At 44.0% G+C, this 15,301-nt stretch overlaps 1 protein-coding gene across 10 annotated transcripts in view; it reads left to right on the top strand.

The window, feature by feature from the left end:
• The window catches only part of MYO3A (myosin IIIA), a 299,867-nt gene that overhangs the window by 55,258 nt on the left and 229,308 nt on the right, over positions 1-15,301 (top strand). Inside the window, exon 2 of one of the 10 annotated variants that reach the window (XM_048837827.2) lies at positions 15,002-15,171. The exons of the other annotated variants lie outside the window; for them this stretch is intronic. The gene's annotated coding sequence lies outside the window, so the exon portion shown is untranslated. The remainder of the gene's footprint in view (positions 1-15,001; positions 15,172-15,301) is intronic. 10 annotated transcript variants of the gene reach the window in all.

Below are 15,301 nucleotides of genomic sequence, written 5' to 3' on the forward strand. Positions count from 1 at the left end.
TCTTGGGATACCTTAATGAGATCCATGAACATTTTATCCCGGGTTTTCCATTTCCCCCCCTTCCAGTTAGATGACCACTCAGCCCTAAGAAAGGCCAAGGCCTTGAGGTTCTGGCTGCTGCAGGTGCCGTGGCTGTGGGAATAGGAAAAAAACACAAGCTATTATTGTACATATTCCAAAGAGGCATTGATAGAATATTTTTAAATGGCACTTCTGACTTTCCCTTCCTGAGATGCTTCCCGATCTGGGGGAACCTCAGAAATGGTAAGTGGCGTGTGCATGAGAAGGGCTGCACTGGGATTTTTGTCTGTGTAGTGTATGCTGTTTGGTTTTGCGCACAACATTTTAAAGTTCTGCAAATTTTATTTGTTTATAAATACATGTGAAGGCTCCAGCATGGTAGTGGGGAGCACAGGCCACTGGCTGCACAGAGATGGGAGATCAACCTGCAGCCCCCCAGTCCATGCCCCCCCACCAGGACTGGGATGTGGTGGTGACGTTGCACCCGACCTTGACACAGCGCAAGGGCCAGGCCTGCCCCAGAAACACCCCAGGGCCCTTCCCCTCTGCACCAGGTGTGGGCAGGCAGGCTCAGCACAGCAGGGTCCAAGTTTGGAAGGGCTTATTGTGGGGGGATCCAGTTGGAAGAAGAGAGGGTTCTGTGAGGGACAATCTGGGTGCAGGCGGCTCAGCAGGGGATCTGGGTGCAGGGGGGGGGAATCTGGATGCACGGGTTACTCGTGGGGGTTCCTGGTGCAGGGGCAATGGGACTCTAAAGGGGGAGTCCAGGTGAAGGTGGTTGTGGCTTGGTTGGGGGGTCTGGGTGTGGGGGAATGGGGTTCAGCGGGGGGGTATGTGTGTAGGGGACTTGGGGGGGGCTGGGTGCTGGGGGAGACGGGCTTGGTGGGGTGAGGGTCCAGGTGCAGCTGGTTGGGGCTCAGTGGGGTGGGGGTCTGAGTGCCTGTGGGGGCTCATCAGGGTGGTCCAGGTGCAGGGGGGCTGGGTTAGACAGCCACTCAGCTACATACCCACCCCATGCTTCCTCTGTTTGGGGGCAATGCCACCCCAAACTAAACCCATGGGTGTCCTCAGGCCCACTGATCAGGCACCAGAAACCACACAGGTGCATGAGCAGTCTTGCAGCTTCCCATTGCTTCCCCAAAAGAAATCTGGGGAGGAACCTGAATTCTGCACCTGCACAGTGGCGCAGAGTTCCCCAGGAGTATCATCTGCTTAGCAATGTCCATGCAAAGATCTTTATTCTGGTGGCTGGCTAAAAGAGCTTCCTGCACCTACACTTCTCCCCAGATGGCGATGAGATCCAGGGTCTCAGCATGTCTCCAAGTGGCTGCTTGAGGCATGTTGGAAGACTTCTGAGTAATATCTCAGCAATGTTGATATATTTGAATCCAGAAGTAAATGGGCACTAGTATTTATTTATGTGCCCTTTGGGAGAGGGCACATGTGGTCAACTTGATACTGTGATGTTGCACTCCATATGCTTTATAAAAATGTTTATAAGTGTGAATATGATGTAACTGGAATATGCTTTATGCAAAAGGTCTCTTATAAGGTATCATTACAAAATTTATGTTCTACTGAGTGTGTTCATCCTATTTGTATGTATCATTCTTGTATCTAAAACTAGAAATTACTCTGAAGTATTACTCTGAAGTCCTATTGTAATTATGCAAAGTGTGGGCCATTAATGGTGGCTTGGAATCTTGATGGCTCCCATTAACTAGGACAATTGATTGTGAATGGCTCTGTTTACTTGCAAAACTTCCTGGGTACTGCTGGCCAGCCTTGGAAGAATGGAGACTAGGGGTCCCACAGGACATATGAGCATGTCACATGATACTGGAATCCATCTTAAACCTGGTGCTTTTCCATTTAGAAGGAGGGGTGGGAACCCAGAGAGAGAGACAAAGGATTCCCACCTTGTGCCAAAGCTATAAAAGGGGTTGGAACAGAACAAAGGGGTCCCAGTCATGTGGAATCCCCCTGCTTTTCACCTAAGATGCGTGCTGGAACTAATAAGGTCTGTACCTTTCCCCTGGTAAGGAAGAAGTCCAGTCTGTGAAAGAAGCTTATTGGAACATCTCTGAAGGTGAGATTTACCTGTATTCAGTTTCTTAATGTATTAGGCTTAGACTTGCGTGTGTTGGTTTATTTTGCTTGGTAACTTACTTTGCTCTGTCTGTTATTGCTTGAAACCACTTAAATCCTACTTTTTATACTTAATAAACTCACTTTTGTTTATTAATTAACCCAGAGTAAGTGATTAATACTTGGGGAGCAAATAGCTGTGCAAATCTCTCTATCAGTGTTATAGAGGGTGAACAATTTATGAGTTTACCCTGTATAAGCTTTATACAGAGTGTGGACCAGACCTAGGTTTGTGTTTGCAGCTGGCTAGCGTGTCTGGCTCAACAAGACAGGGTTCTGGAGTCCCAAGCTGGCAGGGAAAACAGGCTCAGAGGCAAATTCAGCACATCAGGTGACAGTCCCCAGGGGGTCTATGTGACCGAACCCGTCATAGATACCAGAGCAGGGGAGGGCATGCAGGGAAACAGACTGGTCACTAGTAGTTGCAAAGCAGTGTCATGTAGCAATTTAAGGACTGCCAAAGTATTGTGTGGCAGCATTGTGTGCACAAGAACAGACCAAACTAACTCAATTCACAGCAAACTTAGTTCACTTTGAAAGAGTTCCTAATAAATGCAGAGTTAGTGTGCTATAATGAATTGTTGTGTGTATGTAAGCATTTTCAAACCAGTTTAACTTGATTTAACCCTACTCCTACCCTGCACCCCTTGGAAACAAGTCCTTAATTCCATTCAGAGTGGAGGACTTTTTTTTTGCTCTGTGTTTGTACAGCTCCTAGCACAGTGGAGTCCTGGTCCATGACTGGGCCCCTAGGCACTATTGTTATATAAATAATAGTAGCTTTCTGCTGCTTACAGTTCAAGGTGTCACAAAGGTGTCCATTTATCAGAATTGTGTTCTCAGCACTCTCCTTTACGGCTGTGAAAGCTGGGTCACGTACTCCAAGCAGGAGCGGAGATTGAACAGCTTCCACCTTCACTGTCCCTTGGAGTCATTTGGGACCAAGGGATCACCAATCACGAGATCCTTGAGAGAACCAGCCTACAGTCTCTTCAAACTACGCTGGACACTTGCAGGCTTTGCTGACTGGGACACGTGGCGCGCATGCCTCAAAATCATCTGCCAAAGGCTGTGCTCTACAGACAAGTCAAGAACTGAGGAAGGCCAAAGCTTTGATACAGCAACAAGCTCAAGTAAGGTCTCAAGAAGGTCTCAAGGTCTCACAGACAACTGGGAGAATCCTGCCCACAACCACTCAATGTGGAGAAGCTGGGTCAAGGCCGGTGCAGTCAGCATGGAGAGCCATCAGAGAGCCGAGGCCTCAGGTGAGCCAGAAAGCAGTGTGTGCCCCAACCTCCATTTGGCGAGTGGACCAGTAGCCATTGTGGGAAGGTTTTCCGCTCACACAGTGGGCTCTTATTTCACACTACTGACTGACTTCATCGTGTTTCCTTTCATCTGTCAAGATGTTGGATGGATCTCAGAATGGCGTTAATGGATGCTGTGCTGCTGGAGGTGCTGTCTTTTAGGAAAAAAGTATTTTTCCTTATGTGTCTCTTGTTCTATAAAACTATCTGAACGCTCTGGAGAAAATGTCAGATTGTGATCCTGACATCTATGCTCATTGATCCCATACCACACTTTTTTTTTCTTTTTTTTCTATGCAAATAAAGTAGTTCTAGGCTCCATGTCCTGAAATAGTTCCAGTTTGGATAATGATGTTCTGCTTACTGAAGCGCCTCTGGCAGTTTCAGATGCACGCAATGTTCTTCTTCACTTTGAGTCCTAAATTGTTCGTGACGGAGTCTATTATTAATCAGGGGCCAAATTTCACTGCAGGCCAGGAGGGTCATTTGCTATGAGGCAAGGGAGTAGTTGCCCCCACCAGACCTTTGTTTGCCCCGAAAAAATCTTTTCATAGGTCTACGTGTTTTCCGCTTCTTCTCCCCAACCCCCCCTTTGCAGAATATAATATAATCACAGATAAAGTTTTAGGTGCTGACACAACTTCCCCCACGCCACCCCCTGAATTTTTCTGAAATGATGCCCCTGTGGCAGAGGTTTTGCATTTCAGTGCGGGGGGGGGGCGGGGGGAGAGATGAAGGGATTTGTGGGTGTGAGAGAGAGAGAGACTTACACTATATGGTGGTATTTTCTACCTATATGTTGTGATTACTTGATCTTTTAAAAATTTTTGTAAGAAGAAAGATAGTAAATAGCCAGAAATATTTTTGTAACAAAAGTCAAATTATAGAATTTAGTGATTAAAGTTTCCAAACCTGTTTCAGGGCCCTTGCCCACAGATATATGGCAGCCTGCCCAAATGCAGGATATTTCAGATGTGCAGCTTTACTGCATACTGATTCACGGCTGAAAAACTTGGGATACTTTCCCCAAATGCTAGTGCATTAAATATTGTTGGCTAGGGATGATCACAGCATTTGAAACATCATAAGAACCACTGCTCTACCTGACTACTTTTCAGAATTCAAACTGAATTTTTAATGGGGAAAACTGAATGAGTGAATATGTATAATATCTCAGATTAGGTATCATAAAACAGCCGAGGGTCAGTCAAGCAGTACCAAAAACAATTCAGTTACTCTTTATTCTGATTTTGAATAAGAACCAGTGTACAGATCATAAAACACCTCCCAATGCATATGCAGTTCTAGTGTAGAAAATTGGATCTGTTATACAATGTAGAATTGTTTTTATATTGCTCCCTTGGTAAACTGGTACTTCATAGACAAGAATAAAGAGCCGCTCCCTGCATTAAAAGGCTTAAAATCTAAGGACCTTAATCCAAAGCCCACTGAAGTCAATGGAAGTCTTTCCATTGATTTCAATGGGCTTTGGATCAGGCCATTAACAGCAGTTCCAAAACTGTGGTCTCTGGAGCACTTGTAGGTGGTCCATGGAGAGCTGGCAGTTCACATGGTGCTGGATCCTTCTCTTTGCTTCCAGAAGTTTCTGCAGGTGTTAAGGATCTTCATTGCAAAGAAGAGCCTGTGGCGGTTTCTATGAGCAGCTAGAAACAAGGAAGAGGAGCCAACCTACCTGTCTCTACTATGATATGCTGCTAGAAAGAAGTAGAAGAAAAAGGAGCTCCCCTTAGAGCCTGGCTCCAGCAGTGAGAGAGGAATGTCTAGGAGAGACAGGAATAAGGCAGAAGAGCTGGGAAGGGGAAGGGGAGAGAGGTACAGAAGATATGAGAAGATTTGGGTAATGTCATCTGCTCATGTGTCTTCAGTGGCCACTACTATTATTTTTTTTATTATGTGTACTGCCATAGTGCAAATCATGGGCCAGTCCCCTGTTATGCTAAGCACTGCACAAACACAGAACAAAAAGTCCCTGCCCCAAAAAGCTTACAGTCTAATTATAAGATGAGATGACAGATAGAGGGGGGAGTGCAAGGAAACAATGAAACAATATTGCACAGCATGATAGGTAGGGGCCTCAGTTGCCATTGTCAAGTTGCTTGTAGATATCACTGCAGATGAGAGCTTTAAGGAGGAATTTCAAGAAGGATAATGAGGTGGCTTTGTGGATATTTACAAGAAGCTTCCCCCAGGCATGAGGGGCAGCATGGGAGAAAGCACGAAGGTGCTTGTGTGCAGATGTAACAAGAAAGTGATGGAAGCTGGTATCATTGACTGATCAGAGGAGTCAATATCTTGATAGTCAATGAGAGAGGATAGGGTGAGATAGACCTTCACTAGAAAGTGAAGACCTGTAGCTTATGTTTGATGTGATAGAGAAGGAGGAGCTAATGGAGGGATGCAAAGAGGGGGATGAAGTGATCAAAGCAATGGGCTGGGAAAATGGTGCTTGAAGAACCATTCTGAATGGATATGAGTGGGACAAGGTTGCACGTGTCAAACCTAGAGAAGGATGTTCCAGTAATTGAGACATAAGATAAGAGCCTGGAGGAGAGTTTTTTAGCTGCGTGGATAGCTGGGAAAGGCCGTATGTTAGAGATGTCTTAGAAACTGCAACATTTAGATATAGTCTGGATGTGAGGACCTAAAGAGAGGTCCAAGTTGAAAATGACATTCAGGTTCCAGGCCTGAGTGGCAGGCAGGATGGTGGTGTTGTCCACAGTGACAGAGAGAGGAGGTAATCTCTGTACTGATGACACAAATCTGCCAGTCCACTCCTAACTTGCTTCCATCCATCTAATCGGACGTCTCGGACTGTTCCCCAGACATTTCCTCCTAGATAGTTCAAAAAGGCCAAAAGTGATTTTCCTTACAATCTCTGTCAGTGGACAGCTTCATCAGAGCCAAGTCGCATCCAAATCCTGCTCCTTCTTGTACAGTATGTCTAAGAGCTGGCCTTTACTTTGTATCCGTACAGTAAAATTCTTGCTCAGGTTCTCATCTTCTTTCAAATGGATGAGGGTAAATTCCTCCGCTCTGGCTTCCTTAATGCCCACACTGCACTTCTTTCTTCCACTTAGAAACAGGTGCTAAGATCTCTTTCTCAGTGTAAGGAACACTGGAATTGCCAGACTGGATCAGACCTAAGGTCTATCTAGTCCAATATCCTGTCTCTGACAGTGGCCAAGAATAGTTGCCTCACAAGAAGGTGTCAGAACCCCTCAGTTGGCAGATGTGGGATAATCTGTCCCCAACATTAGGTCTCATCCTGGTCTCTCAGGGTACATCTACACTGTAATTCAACACCTGCAGCTGGTCCAGGTCAGCTGACTTGGATGGGCTGTGGGACTGTAATATTGCTGTGTAGATGTTTGGGATCATGCTGGAGCCCAACCTCTGGGACTCCGCAAGAGGGAGGGTCTTAGAGCCCAGGCACCAGACCAAGCCCAAACATCTACACTGCAATTTTAACCCCACAGCCTGAGCCTGAGTCAGCTGACCCAGGCCAATTTATTTTGGTGTAGACATACCCTTATAGTCAGAGACTGGATTAACTCCTGGCTTAAAATAGTACTAACTCCTGTAACTCTGGGTATTCTTGTTATCCATATATATTTCTAATCCCTTTTTGAATCTTGCTAAATTCCTGGCCTCAATAGTTTCCTGTGGCAATGAGTTTCACAGTCTAATTATGTCTGTGTGAAAAACTATTTCCTTGCATCAGTTTTGAATTTACTGCCTCTTAATTGAATATCCCTGTTTCTCCCTCTTCCAGTCAATCTAGTTCAGGCTCCCTGCCCTTGCTATCAAAGCCATGGATCTTTCTCTGCAACCCTAATCACTGGTCCTTGTGTCTTTCTGTAGCTTCCCCTGCTACTGATCCCTTTGCTCGACCAGTGATGCCATTCATCTGATATTCCATTCATCTGACAATCATCTCTGTGCCTTCTTCCACACCAACTTCCATGCGTGGAGTGCCCTTCCTGAACTGCTCCTCCAGGCAACTGTCTTCATCACATGCAAATCCCTCCTGAACACCCACTTTTTACACCCTGATGCCCATCAGAACCTAGCTGACTAAGTGAGGCCAGGCTGAGGGTTAAACAGTCTGCATGACTTTTAAAAAGGATTGTGTTATCAAACATTCTATTACTAACAGCATCCTGGCCACTTTGTCTGCTGTGAACCTTTCCCCCACCCAGATCTGTCTGTGTATTTGTCTTGTCCTCAGTTGTCAGTGATCTTATACAGATTGGGGACAATGATAGTTGTTCACTGCCTTGAACCCTGTATAGTCCTTTACACCTGTTAAGGTTCCTTCCCCAATCTGAACTCTAGGGTATAGATGTGGGGACCTGCATGAAAAACCCCCTAAGCTTATTTTTACCAGCTTAGGTTAAAAACTTCCCCAAGGTACAAACTTTGCCTTGTCCTTGAACAGTATGCTGCCACCACCAAGCGTTTTAAACAAAGAACAGGGAAAGAGACCGCTTGGAGACGACTTCCCCCAAAATATCCCCCCCCATGCCCTATACCCCCTTTCCTGGGGAAGGCTTGATAATAATCCTCACCAATTGGTACAGGTCAACACAGACCCAAACCCTTGGATCTTAAGAACAATGAAAAATAAATCAGGTTCTTAAAAGAAGAATTTGAATTAAAGAAAAGGTAAAAGAATCACCTCTGTAAAATTAGGATGGTAAATACCTTACAGGGTAATCAGATTCAAAACATAGAGAATCCCTCTAGGCAAACCTTAAGTTACAAAAAGACACAAAAACAGGAATATACATTCCCTCCAGCACAGCTTATTTTACCAGCCATTAAACAAAAGAAAATCTTACGCATTTTCTAGCTGGATTACTTACTAAGTTTACAGGAGTTGTAAGGCTGCATTCCTGATCTGTTCCTGGCAAAAACATAACACAGACAGACAGAACCCTTTGTTCCCCACCTGCCCCCTTCAGATTAGAAAGTATCTTGTCCCCTTATTGGGTCAGGAGCCAGCGAGGTTACCTTAGCTTTTTAACCCTTTACAGGTGAAAGGGTTTTGCCTCTGGCCAGGAGGAATTTTATAGCACTGTATACAGAAAGATGGTTACCCTTCCCTTTATATTTATGACAACACCGGTGCTAAGTGGGTGGAGAGTGCTACCATTTTGACTTGGTAGCATTCCACATCCAGCTTGTACTGTGTACAGTTCTGGTCACTCATGTTCAAGAAAGATTTATTCAAACTGGAATTGGTGCAATAAAGAGCTACTAGGGTGATCAGGGGAATGGAGAGCCTCTCTTTGGAGAGGAGACTGAAAGAGCTTGACTTGTTCAGCCTAGCCAAATGAAGTCTGAGAGGGAATATGATTTCTCTCTATAAATTCATCAGGGGTATTGGGGAGGTAAACACCAGGGAGGGTGAAAAGCTATTTGAACTAAAGGACAATGTTGGCACAAGAAGAAATGGGTATAAACCAAACACAAATAAATTCAGGCTGGAAATTAGGAGGTTTCTAACCATCAGAGGAGTGAGGATTTGGAACAGCCTTCCACTAGGAGTAGTGGGGGCAAACAACCTAACTAGTTTTAAGATGCATCTTGATAAATGTATAACTGGAATTAAATAATGGGGTTGTCTGCATACCAGGGACTGGACTCAATGATTCAGAAGGTCCCTTCCAGGCCTATGTCTTATGTTCCTAGATCGAAATGACAGGACAAGGTGCAAGGTAGTGGAGAAGACAGTCAGCCCCCAAGTGGCTTCAAGAGGAGTTGTGTGTGGCGGACTTGCAGGATCAAGCCCATTGGGAATTTTGTCTGCGACTGCAGGATCAGTCCAAGATACAGAGTTTCCAGAAGTTTGGATCCTGCAAGCCTTCCATGTAGAACTCCCACTGATGTCATTGGGCTTGATTCTTCACGGCCTTGCAACTTGGGAAGTGATTTTACCAGTGTTTTAAGGTTAATCCCTCGTATTTCTCATGTTCCTAAAAATGTGAATAGAAATAATGTAAAATAATTTCTTTTTCAACAAAGAGGGAAATTTACAGGTTTAGCTTTGCTTAATGATTATTTATACAGATAGGAAGGCTCTATCAGGAAGGCAAGAGTGAGATAAAAGCTTTCATGGTCCAAATCAGAGGCAAAAGAGTGAGGTAAAAGCCTTGATAGCATAGTAATACATTTTTTGTTTGAGGTTTGTTATTTCTGTCATGTGGAGTCTGTGAGAGCTTTGGGATGCCCAAAGTGTTGTGTTCTGCTTTACTCTGATATATTGCCTTTCACAGTATCTGTGCGTCTGAAAGATGAAGTAATTTTCCCAGAAAGAAGGCATTCACGTGCTTTGCCATGTGCCATCCAGCATTGCAAACTATGTAATTTAATGTTTTATTAAAACCAAACTGCATGATTATGCTTGGGATTATTTTAATGATTTATGGAACTACACCTCTAATAAAGGTGTGACACTCACAAATGTTTGTAGAAGTCTGATCTTTATAAGCCTGGGCCCAGGGAACTAATAAATACATTAGAGATCAGGACAGATGACCTGAACCTGCTGACAGATGAGAGGATTATTCTCCTTCTTCTTGGATGTCTGTGAATAACTGCTACCTCTGAACCTCAAAGGCTTTCTGACCACATGGCCCATCTAAACAAATGGCCTGATTTTCAAAAGTGCTGGCTTCTAACAACCCACACTGAAGTCAGTGGAAGCTAATGGGTACTTGGCACTTCCGAAAATCAGGCCACATATTTAAGTGCTTAAAACTGGATTTAGAGTTTAACTTTAGGTGCCTATTTTTAAAAATCGTGTTCCTTGTTCACAAAACACTTTCTTCTGCAATGGCCGGTCGGGCTACTGCGGTAGATTGGCCACATCTAGCCTGTGTTTGCTGCTCTTGGTGTTTTTCATTGACATTAACTGGGTTGTCTGGGCATGCATTCCTTCTATTAGCACATAAGAGGTGCAGGGAACGTAGTGGATATCCTAAATAAACAGTGTCCCTTCTTCCTTGGTTTTGTTTACATGTAATCCGTGGGTCTGATTCTAAGATGTGACTATGGCATAGGATGTTGGTGCAGATGGGATAGCTGCTAGCTTGGCTGATTGCCTACCCCTTTCTGTTTGCAGTCTAATGTTCTTTCTCATTTGCAATGTTTCGAAGACTAGTCATAATATTTCTTCTGTTCTAGTTTCCTGGCATATTGCTCTTTTGTAACTGCTTCAGGGTATATTGTCTTTGAGACAGATTTTCAAATATATTTAGAGACATAACTCCCATTGAAATCAATGGGAGTTAGGTGCCTAAATACATTTAAAAATCTGGCCCTGTGACTCAAGAAGCTTGTTAGATTTTGTCCTTCCACCTGTGAGTCTCTCTGGAATGGTGATTTGTGCAAGGGACGCTGTTACCTCCTGAACACCCCGTTGTGGCTGAGCGTGGCTTTTCTGTGGCCTGCCTCGGTTTCCCTTCCTTAATGAGGTAACAATGAGGGCACTTAGACCAATCAAGGAGGAGCCAAACACTGTACTTTACAGCGGTATGTCTCCGTTTAATAAAGACTTCCAAAAGGAGCACTTGTACAAGGGTTTAAAGACTCTTACCTCATACCCCAGATAAAACTTAAAAGTCCCAAAACAAAAGTCCCTAGGTTCCAGCAGCAGCTCCTTCTGCTGAAAGGCCTCAGACTTCTCCACTGCCTGGAGAGATCTGCACTCTTTCCTCTCTTTGCTCAGCAGTTTGAGAGAGACAGTTCCCACCAGCTCAGACAGAGCAGCTAAGAAGCAAATCTAGGGAACTGAAACTCCTTGCCTAATTTGTGTTTGAGACCTGCCTGATGGTGGGGCTGGACCAGAGGAGAAGAGAGGAGGAGTTACTGGCCAGAAATGCAACTGACTGGCAGGGAAACCACCTGCAGGCCCCAGACAGCCTGCAAAGGGCTGGGACAACCCAGATATGTGAACTGAACCTAGACCTACACCATGTTGAGGAGGAGGAGTTACTGGGCCAGAACCTGATTAACATACCTGCATGTGGCTGGACAACATGGACATTGAGCCTAAGTAGAGACAGTGTTTGTAGACAAAGGGAGTCAGGCTGCAACAGCAGGAGAGGTGTGAACTCCTGAGGCGGTCTTTGCAGCAGAGAACCAGAGACTGCATATTGTGTCTCTCGATCTGAGAGGTTACCTGCCAGCTGAGCCTAGAAGTCCTCTCCTGCACTGGAATCCAGGGGCTGAGACCAACCAAGAGTCACAGGGGCTGAGACCAACTGCTCCACAGAGGAGAGACTGAGCTCTGAGACTGGCCAGAAAGAACTGACAGTCACTGGTACTCGAGAGGCCTCCCAGTGGGGAGGGCCAGAGCTTCCCAGCAAAGAGCACCACAGTCTTTCTTCAGGCTCCAACTCCATTGCCCGGCTACGGGCTGTGGGGAGGATGTTTGGAGAGGGAGGGCATCCTCTTTGATTTTACTCTGCTGAGGGCTTTTGAGGAAGGAATCGTTTTAATAATCACTGTGGGATTGGTTGGTCACTCCTTTTGTTATCTTTGATTCCCTTCCCTGTACCTTTTCCCTTCTTTTAATTTAGTTTTTCTCTGGAATAAAATATTTATCATTGGTCCTTGGTTCCCTGTCACTATAATTTGTAATGTCCTAGAGGTCAAAGGTGCTGCTCTGTGAGTTTATGCAACCAGCTGGAGACAGAGGGCAGAGAATTTGAAGCCCAAATAAGGGCTTCACCGCCATTGGGGAGTGATCCAGAGATAGGGTTACAACGACTATACTTGGAGATGCTTGCGCTTTTTTCATTGGCCATCCCCCCAGAATTACTCACTCAAACAGTTGTTTCTAACGTCAGCCATGCCAGATCTTGTTTTGGAAATGGGTGTCTCTTGAGTTATATTTACTTCACACGACCCTCTCTCCAGCTCCTTGCTTTCACTATTTATAGGCACTCTTGAAATCAGATTCCCTTATGAGAAACTTCTTACTTGGATCTGTAGTTCATGTGTAATGAGCACTTTTGCAATTTCGGGATCCTTTTCTCAAGTGCTAGCTGGTGCTTTGCACGATGGATTCTGTAAATGGCTTAATTGTTTTTATTATCTGTTTCTACCTCGAACAGTTTATTCATATAGACATATTCATGAAGCTACTCTCAACCCATAACTAACTATAAAACATGGCTTTTCTACCCCTTTCCTGGATCCAGCTGAACTCCTTTGTCCTTGAGTGGATATCCTACACATTTCATCCCACTCTGGCATTATTTGTTCTTCATATCAAGGTTCTTTGCTGTGGCACACAACAGAATATTACACAGTCTGTCATTGTCGTATCGATCATTTTCACCCCACAGCAGCAGATCATCTATCACCCAATCCAGATGTTCAAAGATCCTGGGCACCAAGAGGAGAGTAGGCAGTGCCAAAATTTGCATTTTCTCTATCAATCTGGACTTGCCAAAACAGTTGGCTTGCATCCAAAATTGAAAATATTCTTGTATTCTGAAGTCTAGATTTCCTCATGGAATAATGGTCCTGCTTATTCAAATCTTTTAGATCTAGTTAAACCCTTAACTTGTTTGGTTTTATTATGGTGACCATACTGTTAACCCAGTCAGCTGATCTCTGTATTCTGGACCAAGAAAGCACTGAGAGATGGGTGCTGTGATATGAAAACTAGTGTTATTGTAATGACTGAAGAGTCTCACTTCAATTTGGAGAGCCAGCTTTTCTTTCTCATGTTTTCCATTCTTTCATTCACTCATGAAATGCCTCTGTTTGTGTCTAGCATCTCCAGGATTTCAAAAGGGTTCCAATGTTTTAACAGACTGCATGAAACTCTTTGAATACACTTGCAAGCCATTCTAAGTTTCATCTCTATTAGAATTAAAGGGAGCTTCATTCACAGTTCAAACATCAGGACAGAACTGTTCAGATTCATTCATTCATTCAATAGCCACCCTGGCATCTCAGCTGATTTACGGAGGCACCCTCTAGTTTCAGCAGAAGTGACCTCTTTAAAGCAGAAAGCTCTCTTTCCACTCCTCTCTTTTGTGGTGTCATTTTGGTTGCTTCTGAGTTGCTCTGAAGTGATAGCTATTTATATTTAGCAAATGTGATTCCTTATGCGTTTTGCACTATTTTTGACTTATGCTAAATGTTATATGGCTAAATTAGCTGAGCTGGTTAACCACTTACTCCCCATTTTAAACTGGGCAGTACTGCATGTTTATCTTTGGGCTTTGTGATTTGTATGCCCGCTAGGTTGGGACTAAGCAGTCGATGACTTGGGGCATTATGATGATTGGGTTCAGAATATCCTGGGGTGGGTAAAAAAAAAAAAAGGAGGGGGAAGGAAGAGGCAAGTGTTCAGGAAGGCTTCATCTGAAACAGAGTTTTCCCAGAGAGCTGGGACTTTATCTTTGTGCCTCTGTTTAAATGTCCCTGAGAAGAGAGAACCTATGAGTGGGAATGTATGGTACACAGTTCAGAGAGTAGTTGGTGTATGTGATGGAAAACAGTCTACATAGCATAGAATAAAAACAGTGAGCATTTGTTGTTGTGTGTGTTGTCCATTTGTGCTGCTTGACTCCAGTGTAAAACACAAGAAAGATGGATATGTCCATTTCCATTGGTGACATCAAGGTTAAGCCTAAACTTCAGAAGCTCACATAGGTGGGTTATACACTAGCACAGCTCTGCCCAAGGAGAGGCACAGTCAGTGATTCTGTGCTCCCTCTCTCTTACGCTCGGGTGACCGTCACTTATTTTTTCTTTAAATGTCTATCTTCTTTCTCCTAGAAACTCCTACCTATCTCCCAGACAATGATTAGTCAGATGAACACTCTTCATTTACTTATGACTCTTTGGTTTTAATGTTCAAACCAAGCAAAGGTAGAATCCTCAGTGAGGATTATATCCATACAAAGGTTCAATTTCCAGCCATATTTGCTGCAGTTCTGTTCAAATGTAAATGTGATTACACTTGGCCTGGTTATGTTTAATATAAAGCAAACCCATTTTGTTCCCTCCCCCATAACTCAAAAACTGCTGATGATATTGCTCTTAAGTTTAACAAACATAATTATTGCCTATGGACCATGCATGGAAAATTTCAGCACACAGCGTTACAGTGGAAACTGTTGTGCACCCTTAACAATAGTGGGCCCTGCTATACAATTAAATGCTAATAAAGTGTGTGGGGACACACTTCCAAGGGATGTAACACTGTTCCCTTTTGACATCTGACTGCGTAGAGATCTCTTTCTGTATATAAAAGATTTATTGGTGGTGGTATGTAATAGCATTCACCAGGCATATTTTATTGCATGATGATTTCCCTGTGAATGTGTCAAGTGGCACAACCTGATAATATAGCTTTCAGCTTTCAAAGAAAGGTATGAAGCATTTAAGCATCAATGACCTAGTATTTTCATCTAGCCTTGCAACTTGGTCAAATATCTCCCAACATCTATGTTTCCATTGTCACTCTGCTGCTTCAGATAACCCGGCACCCTGGACTGTTGCCTGCTAGCCATTAAGAGATTAGGGGCTTTCTCTCAGACTACCACTGTGACAATTCCCTGCTTCTGTTACCATTTTTAAATCAGTGGAGCAAGAAATGAAAAAGATTCTCCAGCAGCACTGGTCCTGGAATGCAACTGTAATAAAGGTACAGGATTTCATTCGAACACTCACGTTGCTTTGAACTGTAACTAAAATAATATGATTTCTGTAAATAAATCACTTACTGTGAAGCAGCTCTAAACACAAGCAAGATAAAATAATTAAAGATTAAATCA

The sequence above is a fragment of the Caretta caretta genome, chromosome 2, assembly GCF_965140235.1.
Source record: "Caretta caretta isolate rCarCar2 chromosome 2, rCarCar1.hap1, whole genome shotgun sequence".
Lineage (NCBI taxonomy): Eukaryota > Metazoa > Chordata > Testudines > Cheloniidae > Caretta > Caretta caretta.